At 38.9% G+C, this 23,869-nt stretch overlaps 1 pseudogene; it reads left to right on the top strand.

Moving 5' to 3' along the window:
* Positions 1–23,508, top strand: part of Timm21-ps1 (translocase of inner mitochondrial membrane 21, pseudogene 1) — a 28,782-nt pseudogene extending 5,274 nt beyond the window's left edge.
* Positions 23,509–23,869: the final 361 nt, after the last annotated feature.

The following is a 23,869-nucleotide window of genomic DNA, read 5'->3' as shown; positions in this document are numbered from 1 at the left end:
ATGACTTACATAGTATACATACACGCATTCAGGCAAAATATGCATACTTCTATAACAATAATATAATATAATAAGAAAGTGAGAATGTGCTTTGTAGTTTCCTGGGTGAGGAACAAACAAACAAACTCATTAATTATCTTAGTAAGCAATGGTAATATTGACCTCCTGCCAAGCAAGTTGTGCCTACTGGAGCAATAGTGTGTCCAGTGTTACAGGGTAATTGCCTACTTTTGATTCAATTGGAGACCTGAACAAATTGGAATTTTATGTCTGATACTGTAATTCCATTGAAAGGTCCTATACATGGAAAGCCATAGGTACTACTGAAGAACTTGTTATTTAGTTCAATATTCATGCTGCCAACTTGTCTTCTGATTTATGTTCATACCTATAGACCCGGGATACTCTCAATTTTGAAAATAGAATGTTCCATTTTGTAAGAGATGTCGACAGAGAGATGAATGCCTGGCTAGAGTTCTGAAATATTCATTAACTCTCTGCACCACTACTACTAAAGCTCACAGACTACAAAGAAGAGGAGGCGGGGAGGATTTAAGAGTTAGAAGGTAGGGAGGAGTGCTTTAAATTGTTGTCTTCTAGACATGACATGGACTTTGCAATATTAATCTCACAGTAGCGGTACAGGGCATGCTCAGGATAAAACCAGTAAAAACATCGACATAGAAGAAATAGATAAGGTCAATGCTCAACAACACACTTAGGAACTATTGGCATCAGATACTTTCTGGGAAAGGAGAATCATCCTTTGCTGAGAATGTGCCCATTGCTAGGTATCATATGTTCCAGTTGATGGTCCTTTACTCATGAACTTATAGTAGGTCTAATTTAGTGGGTTATCAAAAACTAAAGGCATAAAGGAAGATCTATGGTAAGTTAGAGCTATATATGACCATATTTCATCCTCTATGTATATGAAATGTTAAAATATAAAGAAACCTTTTAAAAAATGAGTGTAGAGCTTGACATATGTATTCACGTATAGCCTTAAGGATATTTGTGTTACTGAGACGTACAACTATGGGACCATGTAGGAACTCTATGAGCGTTGTAGTAATTGGGGAATTTGAAGAGACGTATAGCAAAAGTAAGGGCCTACTTTTTAAAAGTGTATGGAAAACTTACTCTGCTATTTTCCATTCACCAAAAAGTCAATGTTTAAACAATTCTACACAGAAGAGCTTAAATTTCAAAACTATTATGGTGATTAACTAAATTTGAATTTTATTAGTTTACTTCTATAGGGATAATCAATTTTTAATCATCTGCCCAACACTTATTTAGAATTGATTCAATAATCACTTACATTTTTCTTACATTTTTCTAATATAAAATAATTATTACAATGGATATATGTAGCTATTCTAAATTGACTTATTATAAATAGTGTTCAAAGTCATTTCGTTTAGGAAAAAATGGTACTGTGATTTTTTTTCAGTAATCAATTATGATTGAGGAGAAACACTCAGTTTTTCTTCAGTCATGGATTTGTTTCTTAACTCATACTTCTTAAACAAATGCAAAAAAAATTAATTTATCATTAGTCACTAAATCTTGGTGCTGTTACCAGTTAATCTTCTGAGGTGGGACAGTTGTTACGCTACATTTGAAAAATAAAATACCATTTAAATATACCAAAGCACTGATAATATTATCAATATGCAATATTACAGAAATTGAGTATTCCAATGACATATTTCTTCTGTGGCCTCACCCAATTGTCAGGACTTCATAATCAGCCCCAACCTGTCAATCATCATAGCTGGGCAGGTCTACGGAGTGTTTTTGTTTCTGAAAAAAGTCTATTAGTGACTCCTAAAATCATAACTATGTCTTCCTTCTCCTACATGTCTAACAAAACATAAACAAAGGCAGCACACACTTTATATCCTGACAGGTCCTACAACCACTGATGTAGCTCAAACTAATGCCGAGCTTCCCTTCCACTGAGCAGACAGTGCTATAGCATGGATTCCATATGTAATATAAAATGGTTGTTAACATGTCTACCTACAATTTAACAACCAGAAAGAAGCCCATAGTATAAAAGTTACTATCTGAATCTGGTATCAGAATTAGTTGACTACTCACTAAGTATCACATCTCCTTTTCTGACCATACAATAGCTCTATATTTCTGTTTTTTCTGGTTAAGTAATGTGGTCAGGTATAGGATATGATAAAATAATGTAAGCAGATACATTACATATTATCAAAAACCTGTGGTTTATTTGTCTTTTTCCTTCTGTTGGGTAGGTGTTGATCCATGATCCTTTTTCAAGTTATGTATATTTAAAGAAAAACATTAAGATAAATATATAATTGTAAAAGGTTCAGAGTTCAATGTAGCCAAGTACCCAAACAGTTAAATTACAAATCTCTAACTTTGTGACCCATTGAATTCTACACTATTGCTCTTCCTATTTTACTAATGTGGGAAATCACAGGGGCACAGATGCATGTGTGTGTGTGTGTGTGTGTGTGTGTGTGTGTGTGTGCATGCGCGTGCATGTGTGTGGTGCTTAAAATGCCTTTAGCATGTCCTTTTCTGATGCCTCTTCTGACTTTGTTGCTTCAAGGTCAGCCAGCTTTTAGTGGACCTTTGGAGTGGGCCTAAGTACCATGACAATACTTGGCTTCCTACCTTCATAGTTTCTTATCATTTTCCATCATTTCTGGTTCAGATAAAGCTAGGCTTCATGAAGACCCTCCCAAAAAGCATGAAAACCAAGGAGAGTTATCCTGTTAATGGTGTAAGTTTTTGACCAATGGCAGGCAGAAGTTGCCAGATAGATCATGGCTCTCCCACCTTGTTTCTGGACAGTGTCTGAAGACACAGTCATACCCAGGTGAACTATAAGAGAATGATTTCTCAGTTATAATCAATGAATCACATCTGGTACCAAGGAGTGCCCATCTCAGGGGTTCACACATTGGCATCTGTTCTGCCTTCATTGACTTTTCCCCCTCTGTCTTTCCTTCTTTGTAATTATATAGTCTCACTAGTTTTTAGCAAATGGAATTTACTTCAGTCTCTATTTTCTGGGAACATTGAATGACTATGCACATTAGAATATGGCAGTGAGGACAAGAGAGCTATAGATGATGTGATATGAGGGTAGAGGAGAAAGGGTGACCTTGTTTCTAGATATAGTTTGCGGGGTGAGCTGGAAAAAATGATGAGGAAAACTCGGGTTTTTAGATTTAATTTCAAAACATGACTGTGGCTAGACTGTATACCATTTGGAAAATGTTAGAATATGAAATACAGGGATAAACTAACTTTTACAGAAGTATTCACAGTGGTAATCAAAGGCTGATTCTTAAGGACAAAGTAGAGATGAGGCTAAAGAGTCAGATAATGGAAGATGGTGAGAGACGAAGATAATCCCAGACTACCACACTTGGTGGTCAACTGATGGCAACCTGGAGCCTCCTGAGGGGGACAGAGAGGGAGGAAGAACCATGTTTGGATAGGGCTTCTCATTTTGTTACATGAAAATCTCCCTCAGGTGAATTAGACTATTTTCTAATATTCTAGTTCAGTAGCTCTGAAGCTTTCTTCCTACTTCATTACTCGAAGCTCCTTTCTTCAACCACTGCACCAGGTAGCACTGTCCCTGCTAATGAAGAGGGCTTGATTTCTGTAGGTCAGTTGTGGAGGCAGACCAGACACGTGTGCTTAGTCACCCTTTAAATGCATTCTTGGCACGTTTGCAAAGCAGGAGGTTAAAATCCTTATCTGAAGCAATTTGCAAAACACCTAAGTTGTTGTCAGCTCTGTGGCTGATGTCCATAGGAATTTCCACTTTAACCTGAGATTAACTTTTCTAATCAACTTGCCACTGATCTACTTTCAGCAGAGGTCAGGTTCTTCCTGTGACTGGATGTAAAAGAGGAAATCTTGTCCTAGAACCATGGAGATGCACCTGAGAAAATAAATAGTGCAGTCAGAAAGAAATGAGGACCCTAAAATAAGGAACATTGAAAGAAGTGAGACTAAATAAAATCGTGACCAGCCATGTGGCTTGGCAGAAAAAGAGCTTTGCTGACAAGCCTGAAGACCTGAATTCAAGCCCACAAGATCCAGATGAAAACAGAAAGTCAACCATGGCAACTTATCCTCTGACTTTCTTCATCATCTCTCTCTTTCTTTTGGTCTGTCTCTGTCTGTCTCTGTCTCTCTCTCCCTCATATCTCTCTGTCACACCCACGCACATACACCCACACCCACACCCACACCCACCCACACACACACACATACACACCCACACACACACACACACACACACACACACACACAGAGAGAGAGAGAGAGAGAGAGAGAGAGAGAGAGAGAGAGAGAGAGAGAGAGTTTTTATTTGAATTACTACAGGTAAGCAAAATTGATAATTAAAATATGTTTTCTTAATTTGAAAAACATTAACAGAAATTCCACGGAGACAGGGGAATGATGGATTTCTAATTGTGTATTTTCACAAGTCTCAGAAGACCTAAATGTAGATGTGAGAATTCCATGTTGAACTGAGATTTGACATGGAGTTCTAAAGGCCATGTTTCCTACAATCAGCTGGCCCTATAAGCCTTGTGGTGGGTAGCAATCACTCCCTTGCTCCCTAGAGGTGCATGGAATTAGCCAGGTGTTACGTGTTAGAATAAAAATTGAGGTAAACCGATGGCTTTACAAGTGAGACTGGAATGAGTGTTTTTCCTGCTGACTAAGTTCAGAGTGAATAGGCTTTTACCTGCAGGCTCCACCTGTTAACTCATGTCCATAAAGAGCATTGTTAGATCTCAGTCGGAATGTGAACTAGTAAGTAAAGACATAACTGGCTGCCTGTTTAGAATGAAGCCATCTGTCTTCTTGTTGCTGAGAAGTCTTCAGCAGATACTTTTAGCAGTATAAGTTATGGCCATGATGGCAGTGCTAGGGTATTCTCACATAGAAATAACATACCTCTCTTGCAAAAAAAAAAAGATGCTTATTAATATTCTGTATGTATTAATTAATGCTAGAAATGAACACAGTGGCAGTTATTCCTTAACCTGTTAGTTCTCCCAAGAAAACACATGCAGAAACTTTTTAATTCTTTAACGTGTAGGCCTTAGCAGGGCAGAGTCTTACAAAGCTAGGTTAACTGGAGCATAGCCCAATCCAGCCAGGTGGCTTCCTTAAATTCCAGGCCCATAATCTCCTCTCTCCTGGTGAAAAGACTTTTTCTTTCTTCTTCCCAGAATTCCTTGCTCCCTTGCTGGAAGTCCTACTGAAAGGAAAATTATACAGATTTAAGGTTTAAAAATATGAAATTAAAAGAGTAAGTTTCAAAATTCAGACTCAGGCCTAAACACTGTGAAAAGCAAGTCCAGGCAGCCCCGCCCTGCCGCTAGGACTAACAGACCATAAAGGTAAAGAAAAGGAATGCAGGAACCAGCCCGAGTTATCAGGACTGACCCAAACCATCTGGCAGAAAGGCACCTCCCCCAGCTTACTCAGAGTCACACCTTAACCAGATGTCCTTCAAACCCTGATATGCCCCTAGCTCCTAAAATCCTGTACGCTCCAGTCAATAAGTACTCTCCTGCTGTGCTGTAATCTCACTGCCATGTTTAAATGAGCCAATCACTTATAGTTGCGCCAGAAATTAGCCAATTGTGTATAACCGCGCCAAACCCCCCTAGCCTTCCCTATATAAAACCCCTGACTTTTGAGCTTCGAGGTCGACACCTCTGTCTCCTGCGCAGGATACGTGTCGACCCGGAGATCCCCGTAATAGATCTCCGTAATAAACCTCGCCTTTGCTTATTACATCCAAAATGGTCTTTCTGTGTCTGGGGTCCGCGATTTCCCAAGACTTGAGTAAGGGTCTCTCTGCATGGGATCTTTCACTACCTATCTCACTCTATTGCCTAATCACAGGCTTTAGCATTTTTATTGGCCAATTAAATTGGGAAGCAAGGTTTGTACAAGAAAACATAGTGTATGTGAGGACTTGCTCTTACATCAGCCAGATCTGGGGGTACAGAATTTAGCATTTGAATAGATAACAGCACCAGACCACCCCCATCGTTCTTAGTATGCTTATTTAGATGCATATAGGAAAGGAAAGAGATTAAAACAAGTTTCAGGATAGAAAATAACAGTCATAAATCATCTATGATTTTTATGTCTCTTCAATGTTTTTCAACTTGAGGTCTGTATCTTGGAGGCAACTATACAATAAAGAGTAAAACTTGGGATCCATTTTCATAGTCGTGAAAGGAATAAATGTTACGTTCTACTATTTATATAAGTTTACTTAATTATTAAAATTATTTCAAACCCACAATGAACGGGTGCCCAGAGAATCCTGAAGACAGATTCAAAGAGAAGAACATTTGCTGATAACTAAACTCAACCCAGTCTGAAGAGACAGAGAAGACATAAACAGATCCAGGGTCCACAGATTTTTTAATTAGCTGACCAGAAATTTAAACTAGCCATGATTAACATAATAAAGACTGTCGAGAGAAAGAAAAACAGACAAGACAAGCAAGAACAAAGTGATAATGTGAATACAATAAAAATATCCCAAAATAGAATTAAAAAAGAAATTCTGATCATTAAAAATCAAAAGCAACAAAGGGGAACAGAGCATAGATTTTTTTTTTCAAAAAAAAATCTACATTGAGATAGAAATGAGAATAGTTCTGAGGGTTCAAATGGAGACCAGAAACAGTGGGGAAAAGAGCTAGAAAATATGTTTATAGAAACTCCAAAACCCAAAGTGTGCAGGAAGTGAGAAAAACAAAGTGTCCAGAACCTGTGGGACAACTATAAAAGGGAATTGCAGAGGGAGAAGAAACACAGAAAGGAACTGAAGAAACCTTTGAGTAATAATAACTGAAATTTACTATTAATTTTCCACTAATTCCCTACCTCCCTACCAAATAGTATTCCTTCAGTTTTCATGTCCTCAGTGTGTGAGTATGCATGTGTGCACGTGTGAGTGCTTAAGTGTGTGTGTGTGTGTGTGTATGCATGTGTGTGTATCTGTGTATGTCTGTGTGTATATATATATATGTGTTTGTGTGTATGTGTCTTTGATTGTGTGTTTGTGTCTGTATATGTCTGTGTATATATGTGTGTGTGTGTGTATGTTTCTTTGACTGTGTGTTTATATCTGTATATGTCTGTCTCTCTGTGTATATGTCTGTGTATGTGTCTGTGTGTGTGTCTGTGTGTGTGTGTGAATGTTTGTGTGTGTGAATATATGTGTGAAAGTACATCTGTGTGTCTGTGTGTGTCCGTGTCTGTGTGTATCTGTATGTATCTGTGTGTCTGTGTGTGAGTGTGTGTGTGAGTGTGTATGTGTCTCTGTGTGTGTGCATGTATGAGAGAGTGTGTCTCTGTGTGTATGTGTGTGGTGTGAATGTGGGGTATATGTGGGTGTGTATGTGCTGCTGCAAGTTGAACCCACCACCTGCCATTTTCCCTACAGTCTGGTCAAGGACTTAAGGTTTTGCCATAGTCTAGCCTCTGAGCACAGCAGGTGATTTAGTAGTGGTTCCTCTAAGTCCTCGTACACTACCACCCCCCCTCAATGTGCTGTACACTGTGCAGCTGCTCCCACCCCAAGTACTTTGCATAAGCATTTGCACCTGTTTGGGGTACACCTTCCTGCCATCTTCCTCTCAGTGACTACTCCTCAATATTCATACCCAAGCCCAGGTGTTACTCAAATTCCTTACGACTTTCATCTCGTTCCTCCCACGGTAACACTTATCATAATTGTACGCCTATCACAGTTGTGCCATCGGTTTTAATTACAACTCCACGAAACCAAAGATAGCGTCCGACCCTTCTCCTTGTTTATACCTTTGACTCAGGACTAGAAATAGGGCTGGTATTGCTAAATAATTTTTGAAGCAATAGGGAATTATCTTTAAAAACGAAACAACATATATACTTATAAAATGTGTTTTCTTCTGTTACAAAACAAACCCATGAACATCAGAAGGATTTTATTTGGGTCTGTTTTTAATCATGCGTTAGGCAAATGTCTGCCAGTATGGTAACATATCACCCAAGGTCCTGATTCTGATTACTCTCTTAACTACTGCTTAAAAGTCTGAGCAGAGAAACCTTAATTGTGGCTAAAGATCATCCCTATTAGATTGAAACTTCTGAGACTAGAGAGAAATATTCCTTTAGGAAATGGCACTCAAGTTGGATTAAAGTGGAGTTCTCTAATTCAGAAGCAAATTGCTGCCTTTAAGCTCTTATGTCTAAGCAAATACCCATTTTCAGAGTTACCTTTTTTAATGTTCTATTTATATCTCATCATCATCACCATCATCATGATCATCATTACCATATCTTGCAGTTAAAATGGTACAGGCACTTACCGAACGCTGCTGTGTGCTTTCTGGAATCTAGGTCTTAAGGGGCAGAACGGGGAGGAGGTCCACCCAGCTCATGGGTGGCCAATAGTCCCTCGGGTAGGTGATGAAAGTCACATAAAGACTTTGTTTCTTCACTCTATCCTTTTCTAGACCCAGAATCACTCCTACTTACGATGATTTTTAGCGCCTTTTCCCCAAGGCTGAATTGCTTCCAGAGTGAGACAAGGAAAGTAGAGATACAGCAAGCCCTGTGTTAGAGATTCATATGTGATGAACTAGATTTCACTTAGATGGGGGCTATCAAATCCAAGGGTATCTCACTGGACAAAGATAGCGATAAGCCTCCAATGCTTCTCTGTTCATTTTTTCTGCCTACCAATTTTATAATGCTTTTAGGATCAATTGGGGTGTTTTATAGCATGAAATATGACAGATGTTAAGTGCCTTGTGTATGCTACATTTAACACTATGAATCTAGGGAGAAATACTGTGTAGTATTTATATTTACTATGATGACAGTAAGTCTTAGTATTTAGAAAAAATGTACGGTTGCCTTTCTTTAGTCAAGAAAATTCAGAGTGAAATCATTTACCACTGTGTTTCTTCTTTGAAACCTACGTAGAACAAGCACTTACCTAGTTACGTAATGGGGAGCCCAGAGGGGCACTTTTGAAACTTGCTGGGTTTGTGGGTTAAGTGGTTGAAGCAGCTGAAACTCTTGTTTCAGCTGGTATCCTTTTGCTTTCTTGAGGGTGGGGTGGGAAAGCTAGATGTCTCATCCCCCTGCCTTTCAGCAAGTTTCCATTCCTATCAACAGCTGAGATCTCATTTTCAGAGAAGAGACACAAGGAGCAGGTGGCAGGTGGAGGTGAACAATGGAAGCTGGCCCAAGTTATGGATTTCCAATCAATTGCATCAGTTCTCATGCCCATAAGGGTTAGATACAACCTGATTACTCAGAAACACATGTTTTCCTCTCCTGCCAAGCGAAATTTCCTGGGAATCTCACTATTCAGTTCTTAAGAAAAACAAAACAATGAAACCTGAAGGTAGCTGGGAACAAATAATCTTAGTGAAGTAACCCAGACCAGGAGAGGAAAATGGTCCATCTCTTCTCTCCTAGCTAGCTTTAACATTCAGATATGTGGGAGACCCACAGAGGTCAGGAAATTAGTAGAGGCCATGGGAGATTTCAAGGGAGGGGAGTTAGAACACAAAGACATAGAGGGTTAGGAGAAATAATGGAACAGGAAGGATTAAAAGGGGTGAGGGATGGGAGGGCAGGGTAGAGGAAGGATCTACAGAGGGATAACTGACACTAAAGACCTGTTGATAAAGCCCAGTTCGGGAAGGCAACTAAGAGCATTGGCAATAGGCTGCCATGTTTGGGGGTCTAGAAACTCACTGGTCTACAACTCTAAATTGGATAACTTATTCATGGCACTAGGTTTTTCTGTTTGTTAGTTGGTGGTGTCCAATAAAAGCATTATTACACCTATATAAGGTAATTGCATATAAATATATCTTTTGATATGTATCGGAGGGTGGTTCAGGGCTGTGGCATCTGGTAGGTCATATGGTCATATACTCATGTGCATAAAAGGAACACTAATTGAACCCAGCAAATTTCAAACAGAAACAGTTGAGAGGGTACATTACAGGGGCATAAATGATGATATGCACATTAAATGCAGTGAGAACTGAATCTAACTAAATTTCAAAGTTTTACAGATCTAAATGGAAGTTGATATTGGCCAATACTTTTTCAAAGCAAGCCTGGGAGAAGTTATAAGGAGGAAGTGAGAGTGAATAGGTTCAAAGTACATTGTATGTACGTAAAAATTTTCCAACATAGATAAATAAAATAATAAAAATAAAAATAAAATAAATGGAAAAGCAATGTGGGGAACAAATAATTCCAATGATGGCATTTCAAAGGGTTTTTGGGGGGCACCACCCCCCAAAAGAATCTCCCCTCCTCCAACAGTCATCAACCATAATCAGCTATGGGTTCATTTAGCAAGGACCCTGTGTCATATTCAGTAGATACTATTACAGTGCAGTCCTCCTCAACCTCCATATCTTAAATTCTTCAGTCCCCCTCTTCCAAAATTCTCCCTGCAACATAGGTGCAATGTGATAGAGAAATACCTTAATTTGTTTCCAGAATGGTTGGATAGCATTTCTATTTTTTGAGTGAGAAAATATAGTTATTTTGAAGTAGAAAGTGGAGAAGAAATAAAAATTGTAGCATTTCCGTTTGGCAAAATATTCAAAAGATTTTAAAGTAGAGGCAAGTTTTATGTTGTAAAATTTTTGTAAAGATACATTTTCTAAGTTATAAGTTTGAGAAAAATTCCAACTTTGCAAGTTTCTTAAACCTCATCATACATAGAGATAATTTTTAACAATCAAATACTGTGTGGGGTACAAGAAAGAGTGAACTTAAAGAAACAATAACTTTATTTTAAAAATTTAAATCACAATACTTAATATTTTAAAAAAAATCTCAAGTGGCTTAATGTTAGATCAAATATGGGAGTTTACATCAAAAATAATGACTTAACTAAGTCCATATGGTTTAAGTGAGAGATAAAATCCTATTTACTATGTAAGTTATTAGTAATATTTACAAAAAACAGAGTGAAACTTTTTAAGAGCTACTTCTTTTTAGAAAGCATTTTAAAACTAAAACGTAATTAATATCATTTTCTTATAGTTATACATAGTTTCTCATATATATGTATATATGTATATATATATATATGAATTTGTTATTCTTAAATACATGAATGCAATCTGCTCCATTTAGTGCTACTTAAAGACACATATGCTTTCTGGCCTAACCATTGATAAGCAGTTTGAGGCTCACCCCTGGGGAAGACTATTTCTCTTACTCTCAAAATTTCTTAGTTGCTTGTCGTTCTTTGTCTGAGGGTATGGTCCTGTCACATTTCCCACTTCTATGCTATTATGTCTATTGATGATATCATTGCTTGGGTCTTTTTTGGGCAGCCATATTATTTGAGGTAGTGTAGGTGTTTCCTAAAAATTGCTTCATACTTGAATATATATATATATGTATATATATATATATATATATATATAAACTTTTTCTGTTTAACATTTCTCCAAAAAGTATAGTATACCTAAGATTTTTATAGAATTTACACAATGTTTTATATGAAAAGTAATCTAGACATAACTTAATACATAGAGATGAATGTATGTGCAGTATATATAAATAGTGTATCATTTAAATACTGGATTTGAGCATCCCCACATTTGTACCAGAGCCAGTTTCCCACAAATACCAAGTGGAAGCTCTTATGTGAAATTATACTTACATTTCTTTGAGGAAGGTGTGTGTGTTAGGGGTGTTAGTGAGAAGTGTCAGTCACCTGTAGGGAAGCACTCTTAGGGCTGTACAGTCATTAAATTGTATGTATGGCACCATATGTTCAGGAGATCAATGGGTCATTTGCTGGAAACTTCTTATATAAACTGCAAAAATTCCAAGTCAAGTACTAGTCTGGAAGTATTATTTTTTTAAAAGGATGTTCAAGCTTCATGGAAACAGTGTGCAGTGTTGTGTGTTTCTGGTGTAATTCCTGTGGCCGTGACACTGTTATCCCACACAACATTAAGAAATAAATGACCCCCAGAGGGGATTTCTGCCAGTGTCTCTGCCCTCTGCTAGTTTAGATATTCTAGTTCTTTGAGTAGAGAAAATAATTGCAAGTCTGAAGGGTCTAGCTCTTGCCATCAGATGACCACACAGTCTCAGGGGCCAGGCCAGATAAAGCTGAGGGGACTAGAACATATAATGGCATATGATTAATACCCCAGGATAGCATAATAAGGTGACATAGAGACAGGAACACTTTACCCAGCACTGTCCTAACCTAGGACTAACCCAAAAGACTTTTGGAGGAGCTGTTCCAGACCATGCCTGCAGACTGATTGAAATGATGAAAGGAGGCAGTCACTGTGACAAGCCAGGCAGATTCTTCCTCAGTATTTTTCCAAGCCACTTTGGAAAATAGTCTTCATAGGTGCTGGCAACTCCAGGAATTGGCTCAGCTGAAAAGATCTGCCTTTTCAGGCCATTTACAAGAAACCGCTAACGGCGGCGAGAAAGTGGAAAAGTCTGTCCTTGGGAAGGGATCCTAGCCTAAAGTTTTCCTCTCCTTGTCCTTATCATACTGAGCTCTGCTTCTGAGTCAACATTCTACATAGTAACATTAACATCTTAGAACCCAATGCTATCAGTGTCATTTCTTATTGTTGCATCTTCAATAATGCAGCTGACACTGTTCTCTAGTTACATAACCTCCATTCATGTATGTCTACATACATGTTTTTTACCTTTCCTATGTTCCCTTCTGACATCATTGCTGTGTTCTTCATCTAAAGATATACTTCAAGTATATCTTTTTAGTGAAAGTGTACTGGAAAGGTTTGTTTCAGAATGTTCTATCACTAGTCTTAAAATAATTGCTTGGGTCCCCAGCTCCGGGTAAAAAAAAAAGACAAAAAAATAATTGCTTGAAAATGACCCTATTACTTGGGGGAAATAGTCTCACAGTGTAGGGTTCCGGCTTAGTAATTTCATTCTTTCAGTACATATACTTTTAGTAATTTGTTAATTTTGGAAATGTGTCTTTTTGTATGATACTTTAAAAGAATTTTCTGTGAAAAATAGCATCAGTTGTTTTCTGAGGTATAAAGTACTTTCTATCTGAAGTTTAACATTTTTTATTACCTTCATAAATTTTCTGCTTTCATCTCAGAGAATATTGCTTTTTCAGAGTTCTTATTTGAGGATTGAAGACATGCATCTTCATGTACATGCTTATATATGTATATACACATACAGATATACATATAAAGCTATATACATATATACATATACACATATAAAAACATATGCACATATACACATACATTTACATATACTGCATACATGTATAAATATATATGTATGCATATGTATATGTTTGTACACACATACACACACATATATACATATACATGAATGTATACATATATAATGTGTGCATTCATTTTATTTTTTCATTTATTATCCCCGCCAGTGGGGACCCAGTTATTCAGGGTCCCGAAGAGGCTTTCTACCTGTGGGCCAAAATGGGGGTAAAGAGAAGAAGGAGACCAAGCAAAAGTTCTGTTGTCAAGGTCTCGTTTATTGGGATGAACGTTACAGCTTTTAAGGCTTTCAGGTAGGGGGAGTGACCTTTGTGAAACATGAAGGAGGGGGAGATGAGGGTATAGGCAGTGATAGCTGGAGGCAAAGAGGTCAGGCGATGAGGTCAGGTGGTGGAGACACTGGGTGTAGACTGAGGAGATAACTGGTATCTGCTCGAGCTGAGGCATCCCTTGAATGTTATCTTCCTGTGCTGTAAATTCATGGGAGAGGCTTTGTCCAACAATCTTAAGACTTATGGCACTCATCTTAGGGGTGAATATCTGTGGCCAAACAACCCAGAGTCACCTAGTCACTTTGAGCCATGCAGTCAAAAAGCGGTTAGGCCCAAATCCAATATGGCTCCGTGCAATTTATCTTTTCATTTCTTTTTTATTAAATATTTTCTTATGAATCTTCCCATTCATCAATTCCTTCTTTCATTCTGTCTATCGGACAAACAGATTTAGTAACAGTTTTTCAATTAAAGATTTGTTTTTAGATTCGTTTTTTAATCTCCCCCCCTCTGTGGTGTTTTTGCTATGATAACTTTAACATTTGTATCTGATAACTGTTATCTACTTTCCTTACAGGACATTTCTCTTACATCTGTTATATTTTTGTTCTGTATGTTTGCTCTTGCGTATTCCTGACTCCTTTGGGCTCAGGTAAGTTTTGTTGAGTTATCTGAAATTTCATAAAGTTTCGTAAGCAATGATGAATGTTTTCTATATGCAGACAGGAAAAGTCATAGCAGTAGTTAATTCAATTCCAGAGCCTGAGGGCATCCTGGGTCTCACCCCAACTGCCAATATGGTTTTGTCCTTCTTTAACAGTAGAGTTTAGCTCTCTAGGATCCTAACATGTTATGAACCTCATTTCTTTTGGTTCTGAAATCCTATTTCTTTTTCTTTTTAGTATGAAAAGGAGCAGAAACTCTGACCTACTCCAAGATGGATTCCCTAGGAAAATGCACCCCAGTCTTAGACTTAACTTTCTAGGGCCCCTTTACATAGACCTTGACCCCTCAATCTTCATTACTGTGCCAGCTGTTTAAGAAATTGGTCATGTAGCTTTTCTAGTTACTTTTAGTAGAATATTTGATTTGGATTCCACTAGCTGCCACGATTAGCTGTAAAACTCCAGTAATAACCACTTCTCAATCTGGCTTTTGTATTTTTAGAAGATGCAGTATCCCTTTATGTTGTTATTGATTTTATTTGTTTCTTTGGTATGGTTGTTTTGAGACAAGAGTTTTTTGGTATAGCTCCAGCTTTCTGGGAATTCAGGCTGTAGGCCAGGCTAGCCTCATATTCCGATTTGCCTGACTCTACCTCCTGAGTGCTGGGATTAAAGGTGTGCACCACCACCACCTAGCACAATGTACTGTTCTTAAAACAAAAGCAAACAAAAAAAACTATCAAGCTCACTTTTCCTATTAACCTTCATTTATTTTACTCATTAAACTTTCTTCTGTCTTCTCTAAGTTGCTTATGAAAAAAACTAGTTACACAGGAGAATACTCATCCTTTTCTAGAATAGAAGTATGATTTGTTAAGAACACTAACACGCCTAACTCAGAGCTTGCTCTTTAAAAAGTAGAGGTTAAAGGTGAATAGATCACAAATGGCATTTATAGTTAGATGAAAATTATATATAAAATATTCTCTGTATGATCAATGTTTAGCCTCAAAACCTTGATCTTGAAAGTTAAGATTCCGATCCTGGCAATAGAGGCATACTGTTGAATGCTTCCCATTGACAGTATACAGACTGTTTATATAGTCTGGTGTCTTTTACTCCTCCACGTCTCATCCTTAACTGTAAGTAAAACTAAAAAATGTCCTAATAACAGGTAATATTTTAAGTGAAAACTCTACAGGAGCCAATTTTAATCAAATTCATGTTAGGCTAGCATTCCTGTTTTTAGCAAAACCAAATGTTTTATATATGCATCTGAACATACAAATTCAAGAACAGATACTGATGGAGAAATGTCTACATTGTGTGCTGATTCATAAAAGTAGCTTCCCTTAAAGCAAATCAATACTGTGTAGTATTGTACTACTAACTAGTAACTAGTTACTAGTACTAGTAACAAAGAATGTGGCAGCTTGACTTTAATGAAATAGTAATGCTATGACTTCACATCTACTCATGTACACAAAAATCTAATTTGCTCTTGTTTTGTATGTGAGTAGACATTACCAAATCCAATATTTACATTTTTTTCCTGCTAGTCATAATTAGGTGATTAGTTTTTTTATGTTGTTTTCCTACTCCTTAAGCTGTCCTTGGTAGCTTCGTAAACACTTAATTTCAACTTCTTTTTCTTTAAATAATGATGAATAGGTTTATATGTTGGGTAAATATATTTGTAAGCAAATTTTCGCATCTCCATTTTTTGTCCAGAGTGTGAATTTTTGTTATGTTTTTATTTTTATCTACATACAAAATTCTATATAGCCCAGGATGGCCCTCTACTTCCTATGTAGTCAAGGAAGATTTTGAACCTCTGATCTTTCATCCTTTAACACATCAGTGCTTGGATTATAGGTGAAGTAAACCTTTAAAGTGTAGTTAAACCCACACACTTATGGATACTTGATTTTGACAAGGAAGCCAAAACCATACAATGGACAAAAGAAAGCATCTTTTTTTTCTTTTCTTTTTTTTTTTTTTTTTCGGAGCTGGGGACCGAACCCAGGGCCTTGCGCTTCCTAGGCAAGCGCTCTACCACTGAGCTAAATCCCCAACCCCAAAAGAAAGCATCTTAAATATATAGTGCTGGTCTAACTGGATATTTGCATGTAGAAGAATGCAAATAGATCTATATTTATCACCTTGCACAAACCTTAAGTCCAAGTAGATCAAGAACTTCAACAGAAAACTGGATACACTGAATCCAGTAGAAAAGAAAGTGGGACACAGCCTTGAACACATTGGCACAGGAGAAATTCTCCTAAATCAAACACCAGTGGCTCTAACTCTAAGATTAACAATTGGTAAATGAGACCTCATGAAACTGAAAAGCTTCTGTAAGGCAAAGGACACTATCAATAGGACGAAAGGGCAGCCTACAGATTGGGAAAAGATCTTCACCAACCCTGCATTCAACAGAAGGCTAATATAAGATATATATAAAGAAGTAAGACTCCAATAAACAATATAACCCAATTTAAAAATGGGGTACAGAACTAAACAGAGAATTCTCAAGAGAAGAATCTTGAATAACCAAGAAGCACATAAAGAAATGTTCAACTAGTTAGACAGGTATGTGTCCTTCTCCAGTGGAGGAATGGGAACAGCCACCTACCTTCAAAATTTTTGACCCAGAATTACTCCTGTCTAAAAGATATGCAGGGACGAAAATGGAGTAGAGATTGAAGGAAAGGCCAACCAGTAACTGACCCAACTTTGGACCCACCCCAGGGGCATGCACCAAAACCCTCACTGATACTATTTTGTGCTAGCAGGCCGGAGCCTCAGTCTGTTGTCCGATAGTCCCTACTAGAATTTGACTAAGACTTGTGCATATACTAATGGCCAATGATTGGACTGAGGTCAAGGACCCCTACTAAAACGATAGGGATGGATTGAAGGAGCTGAAGAGGATAGCAACTCCCTAAGAAGTCCAACAGTGTCAACTAAGCTAGATCCTAGTGACTAAGTCACCAACCAGGAGCATACACAGGCTGTTCTAAGGCTCCCAGCACATATGTAGCAGAGGACTGCCTTGTCTGACCTCAGTGGGAGAGGAAGAACCTAATCCTGTAGAAACTTGATGCCCCAGGAATGAGGGAAGTTCAAGGCAGGGGAGCACCCTCTGAGAGGCCAAGGGAAAGAGGAATGGACTGAAGCACTCTGAAGACCCATCTAGGTTTACCACTCCTGGGTTTATATCCAAAGTATACTCCTCCATACCACAAGGACACTTGCTCAACTATGTTCATAGCAGCCATTTTTGGAACAGCCAGAAACTGGAAGTAGCCCAAGTTCCCTCATTGAAAGAATAGATAAAATACTGTGGTTCCTTTACACACCGGAATACCATTAGCTATTAAAAAAATGAGAAAAATTTGCAGGCAAATGGAAAGAACTAAAAAATATCATTCTTAATGAGGTAACCCAGACCCAAAAGGACATGCATGATATCTACTCACTGATAAGTGGATATTAGCCAACCATGATAGACCTTACAGACCCAAAGAAGGTGTAATGGTTTGTATATGCTAGGCCCAGGGAGTGGTACTATTAGAAGGTATGTCGAGGTATGTGTGACCTTGCTTGTGTTACTGTGGGTATGGGCTTTAAGAACCCCATCCTAGCTGCCTGGAAGCCAGTATTCGAACAGCAGTCTTCTTCAGATGAAGACAAAAAATTCTCAGCTTCTCTTGTACCATGCTTGCCTGGAAGTTCCCACCTTGATGATAATGGATTGAACCTTTGAATATGTAAGCCAGCCCCAACTAAATTTCCTTGAGTTGCCTTGGTCAGTGTATCCGTTCACAGCAGTGAAACTCTAAGACTGAAGGTAAACAAGAAGGAAGAACCAAGTGAGGATGCTTGAAGTCCTCTTAGAAGAGGGACAAAATAATCATGGGAGGCAGAGGGAGGAAGGGATCTGGGTGTGAGTGAGGAGGTGGAGAGGAGTAGAGGGGTAGGATTAGGTATGGTGAGGGACAGGAGAGAGGCCCAGAGGGCCAGGAGAATGAGTGGAAATATTCGGCTGCTGGGGGGTTGGGCACGCAGAGGATGTCTAGGAAGTCCTAGAGGCCTGAGATGGCAAAGGTGCCCAGGAGTCAATGTGAGTGACCTTAGCCAAAATGTCCAACTGTGGGGACATGGAACCTGAAAAGACCACCTCCAGTAGCCAGAAAGAACCCCCAATAGAGGGATGGGGACACCAACCCATGGGCAGGCACCAATCCTGGACACTCTTAGGGATGCTATGTTGTGTTGCAGACAGGAGCCTAGCATAGCTGTTTTCTTAGAGTCTCTATAAGCAGCTGACTGAGACAGATGTAGATATCCACAGTCAAACATTTGACTGAGGTCAGGGAGCCCTGTGAAAGAGTTAGGGGAAGGTCTGAAGTCCCTGAGGCAACTACACAGGACGAATAACAGTGTCTACCAGCCTGGAGCCCTAAGAGCTCCCAGAGACTGAGGTACCAACCAAAGAGCATACAGGGCTGGGACCCTGTCACACAGGCAGTATAGGGCTGCCTTGTTTGGCCTCAGTGAGAGAGGATGCACCTAACCCTGTAGAGAGTTGATGTACCAGTGTGTGTGTGTGTGTGTGTGTGTGTGTGTGTGTGTGTGTGTGTGTGTGTGTGTGTTACCCTGTGGGGACTCCCTCTCTGAGGCAAGGGGGAAGAGGGTTTGGGGGAGGAATGCTGTGAGAGGGGACTGGACAGGGACAGCTTTGGGGGTATAAATTCATAAATAAGTACAACAAAAACAAAAACGAGCAAACAAAACCCCAAATCACTACCATTATGCAGACCAGTCACTGTGATCAATGACTGATTCTCCAGCTGGCCCACCATAGGGCACTCTTCAGAGCTGCTCAATGTGAAATTGGAAATTAGGTTAAAATATTCGAGTTTTATGTATATGTGTGTCATCTGCTGTTGTTATTTGATTCTTTCCCTTCATCTTACTTTATTTTTCTGTAATTTGCATGGTTCTTTCCTGAGTGTGAATTTAATGGATGACAATGTGGCCCAGGGAAGCAAAACATTGGTAGATAAATGTAAGAATATGCTTGACCCCACCTTTTCTGTTTCTGACTCTAGTTTTTTCATCTTTCCCCTTTGTTCATTCAAAAATATCATTTCCATCCCTTTTATGTTTTCTTATGAAATTCTATTATATTTTTACATTATAACAAAGTAATACTATAAAAACCACAGAAGGTAGTCCAAAGAAAAAGAAAATGTAATTAGTTTGAAAATACTAGCTATTTAATAAATGTTGCATTTTAAGATTAAAATTTAGATTTTACTTTTATTAAAGGAACATTGATCAAGGACATTAGTGATTTATAATGCAGTGATATAAAGCAGTGATGGTTTTGTATTTCCTGTACGAAATATTTCATAAGACAACAACTTGATCATTTAGAATGTTTTAACAATACGAAGACAGTGGTAAATGGGAAAATTTATTTCCTAATGATGCTGTTAATATCCCAATTTGTATAAATACATCCTGGGAGGTTGCTGTAATTTGAATAGGTATTTCCCCCCATTAAATTCCCGTGTTTATATGCTTGACCCATAGGGTGTGGCCTAGTTGGAGAGGGTGTAGCCTTGTTTGAGGAAGTGTGCCACTATAGGGACAGTCTTTGAGGTCTCTTATATATGCTCAAGCTCAGCCTAGTCTTGAGCCAATCTCAACTTTGCTTCCTGGAGATCAGGGTGCTAAAGTCTTAGCTCCTTCTCCAAGCACCATATCGACCTGGACTTGGCCATGCTTCCCATGATGATATTGAAAAAATCCTCTGAATTTGTAAACCAGTCCCAATTAAGTGTTTTCCTTTATAAAATTCACCATGGCCGTGATGTCTCTTCACAGCCATGAAACCCTGACTGAAACAGAAGTACACCTAACAGCGCTGAAAGTTGCCCCAGCATGTCTCTGAAAACATGTTTCCAGAGCTTCGTTGTATTTTCAAAACATAGGAAAGTTAAAATGGAATCTGCACAATGGGTCCTAGTCTATCATAATTAATGTCCTCTTAACAAAAGAGAATCTAGAATAGGACCGCACAGAAAGCTAACCATGGAAGTTAAGCAAGAAGGCAGCCATTTGCAAGCCTAGCAGCTGGGCATCAGGACAAGCAAAATCTGCTGCTGCTTTTGTCTAGGAGGTCCAGCCTGAGCATGGTCCAGCCTGAGCATGGTCCAGCCTGAGCATGGTCCAGCCTGAGCAAGGTGAGGATGCAGTCTCTGGTGTTTCAGGCCTTGGACTTGGTCTTTCATTATTAGAGCCATGGCAAACCCACATGCAAGGAAACAGAGTAGATGTGTCAAGGAAGGTGAAATTTGGAAAGGACATAGAACTTGTTTTGTTTTTTTTTTTTTCTTCAGGCATTCAGGGCCTGGTGAGATAAACTCTGCTTTTTAAAATATCAACATGACCTTCAACGCTGCTTTGAAAAGGTTATTTAATATTGTTCCTTTTGATTCACACTTTAGCTCACTGTAGAATATTGTCTTTTTTTAAATTTAAATTATTTTATTTATTTACATTCCAGTCATTGCCTCCTTCTGTCCCCCCTTCCCACAGTTCCTCATCCCATTCATCCTCCCACTTGCCTCCAAGAGGGTGCTCTCCTCTCCATCAGACCTCCTCCTTCCCCCGGGCCTCAAATTTCTCCAGGATTAAACTTACCTTCTCCCACTAAGGCCCAAACAGGTAGTTCTTTGCTACATATGTTCCAGGGGCCTCTGACCAGCCCATGTATGCTCCTGGTTGGTAGATCAAATTCTAGGAGCTTCCTAGAGTCTGGGTTAGTTGAAACTCCTGGTCTTCCTATGGAGTCCCTTTCAGATTCTTCAATCCTTCCCCTATGTCAACCATAGGGCTTCTCCACTTCAGTCCAATGGTTGGGTGTAAGCTGTCTCAGTCAGCTGCTGGTAGGGCCTCTCAGAGGACAGTCATGCCAGGCTCCGGTCTGTAAGCACATCATAGCATAGTCAGGAGTTGGTGAACCCTCCATGAGATAGATCCCAAGTTGGGCCTGTCATTTTTCAGTCTCTTCTCCATTTTTGTCCTGCAGTTCTTTTAGATAGGAACAGTTCTGGGTCCAGAATTTTGACTGCGGGTTATTAACCCTGTCCTTCCTCTTGAGGCCCTGTCTTTCTACTGGAGGTGGACTCTTCAAGTTCCCTTTCCTCAATGTTGGGCATTTTGGCTAAGGTCACCTCCAACCCCGGTCTCTGGTACTCTCTAGAGGGTCCCCCAAACTTCCACTTCCTGAGGCTGCTTATTTCCACTTATTTCTTGGTCCTCTGGGGTTCTCTCCTGTCTCCTCCCCCTATCTGATCCTGTTCTCCTTTCTCCCTCCCAAATACCTCCCTCCCTCTGCCCCCTGTGGTTATTTCCTTCCCCCTTCTAAGTGGGGTTGAAACCTTCTCACTTCGGCATTTCGGCTTGTCACACTTCCTACAGTCTGTTGGTTATATCCTATGTATTCTGTACCTTTTGGGTAATATCCACTTATCAGTGAGTACATACCATGCATGTCCTTTTGAGTCTGAGTTACCACGCTCAGGATGATATTTTCTAGTTCCAACCATTTGCTTGCAAAATTCATGACGTCCTCATTTTCAATAACTCAACAGTATTCCATTGCATAAATGTACCACTTTTTTTTGTCTCCATTCTCAGGTTGAGGGAGTAGTCTCTTAGAAGCAAAGGGAGGGAAGATGGGAAGGGTGTTGCTGAAGGGAGACCAGGAAGGGGGGCAACATTTGAATTGTAAATAAATAAAATAATCTCTAAAATAAAAAGTTTAAGCCAGGGCATCTCTCGAACTGCATTGCTTCTGTGAAGAATACACATGCCCTCATGTTCAGGGAGATCATAGGGAGTAGAATCAAAGTGACTAGTTTTTAGCAGCTTAGCATTATTATCTGACTACATAAATAGGATTTGAAGAATGTTCACTGAAAGATAAAAACTAGACTGTTCAGTATGGGATGAGAAGGAAGGGTGTGGGCAGGGGAGGGACAGATGGCATGGTGGAAAGGGAAGTACAGTACAAACATGTTAACTTTCCTCTTTACTTTCATTTGGAGGGCTCCAGTTTGCAAGGAGTGTAGTAGCTCTCAATGTGTCAGGGAAGTCTTGTGTCCCCTCAAGCTATGACTCGGAGTCTACATTTGCTGGCTACCATTTGTCCACTTCTGTGTCTAATCAAACATATTATTGCTAATTCACATGGTTTCTAAAGCTGGAGAAAAGGTTGAGATTATTTTTCTAAATTTTTAGTAATTTATTAATTACCGATTTAGAAAGCATTTCTAAAATTTGATCTTGCTCCCAGTTTCTCTAGATAAAGGTATTATTTTAAAACTAAGCATTTCTATCACCGGAGTTTCTTGTTCATAATTCTGCCATCAGATGCTCATAATTCACCTTAGGGAAAGTGAAGGGATGTCTAGTATAAATTCAACTGGGTTGATACTAAATATTCTTGTTAATCTCATAAAATATGAAATTCAATACATATATAAATGTAGAATTGATTTTTTTGAAATTGTTTTTTCTGGAGGTTATAATTGTCTCCCTAAATGTTATTTCTTAAATGTGGTTGCATTTCTTCTCTTCGTTACTTAAATAGAGTCTTATTTCTGTATAACTGAGGAAAGCCTTCCCTCAGACCATTTTGCTTCTGCTCTTGACTGTGGGCTTCCAGGTATACAGCACCATATCCAGCTATATTTTTTTGTTTTACTAACATTTTAATAGTTACAGGTTTTGTTACTCAGTACAAATTATATTATATTATATAGTAACTTGTCAAATCAATTTATATTTTAACCTATATTTACTATGCTTATTAGTAGGTGTGTGTGCTATTTACATACAACACACACACACACTCACACACACACAGTATACATTGATTAAATGCACTCCCCCTTTTATATTCCTTCTCCCACTCTTGTCATTTTCCAGCTTCTAGAAATCTCTGTCTTATATTTCAGTCAATTTCTTTTCTTTTATTAAGAATTCACGTGAAAGAGACCTTTCGATATTTATCTTTCTGAGTCTGACTTCTGTCAGTTACTTTTTAATTAGCTACCAGATGAAACTTCATCTCTCGGGAGGCCGTACATCATTGGTCATTGCATGGAAATGAAAACTCCCGGAGCACAGAGTCGCTTCTGGTGAAGTATTACTTAACCGAACTGGGCAACAGCACAGCACATGACATTCCACAGAGCACGGAGGTTGGACTTATTATCTCTAATTACTAGTTTCAGAAATGGATGTCACCTTGCTTTCCCCTAAACTTCGACTTTAGTGGCGTTCCCAAGCCTTCAAGTCATTTTATCCATGGGTGTGCCTACGTTACTGCTGAAATGAATGCACGCATCAGCACAATGCTGCACCCGATATTGCTTGTCTAAGCCCTTCTGGCGTCTACTCATCTGCTTGAGCAGACTCCCGCCCGTCTGATTCTCCTTACAAGTGGTCAGTGTAGATGAGCAGATGTTGTTCAGCTGCAGTTGAACAAGCTATTTCCTCAACA

Source organism: Rattus norvegicus, chromosome 20 (genome assembly GCF_036323735.1).
Source record: "Rattus norvegicus strain BN/NHsdMcwi chromosome 20, GRCr8, whole genome shotgun sequence".
Lineage (NCBI taxonomy): Eukaryota > Metazoa > Chordata > Mammalia > Rodentia > Muridae > Rattus > Rattus norvegicus.
Note: the sequence above shows the minus strand (reverse complement) of the source record. Positions and strands in the feature narration are given on the sequence as shown.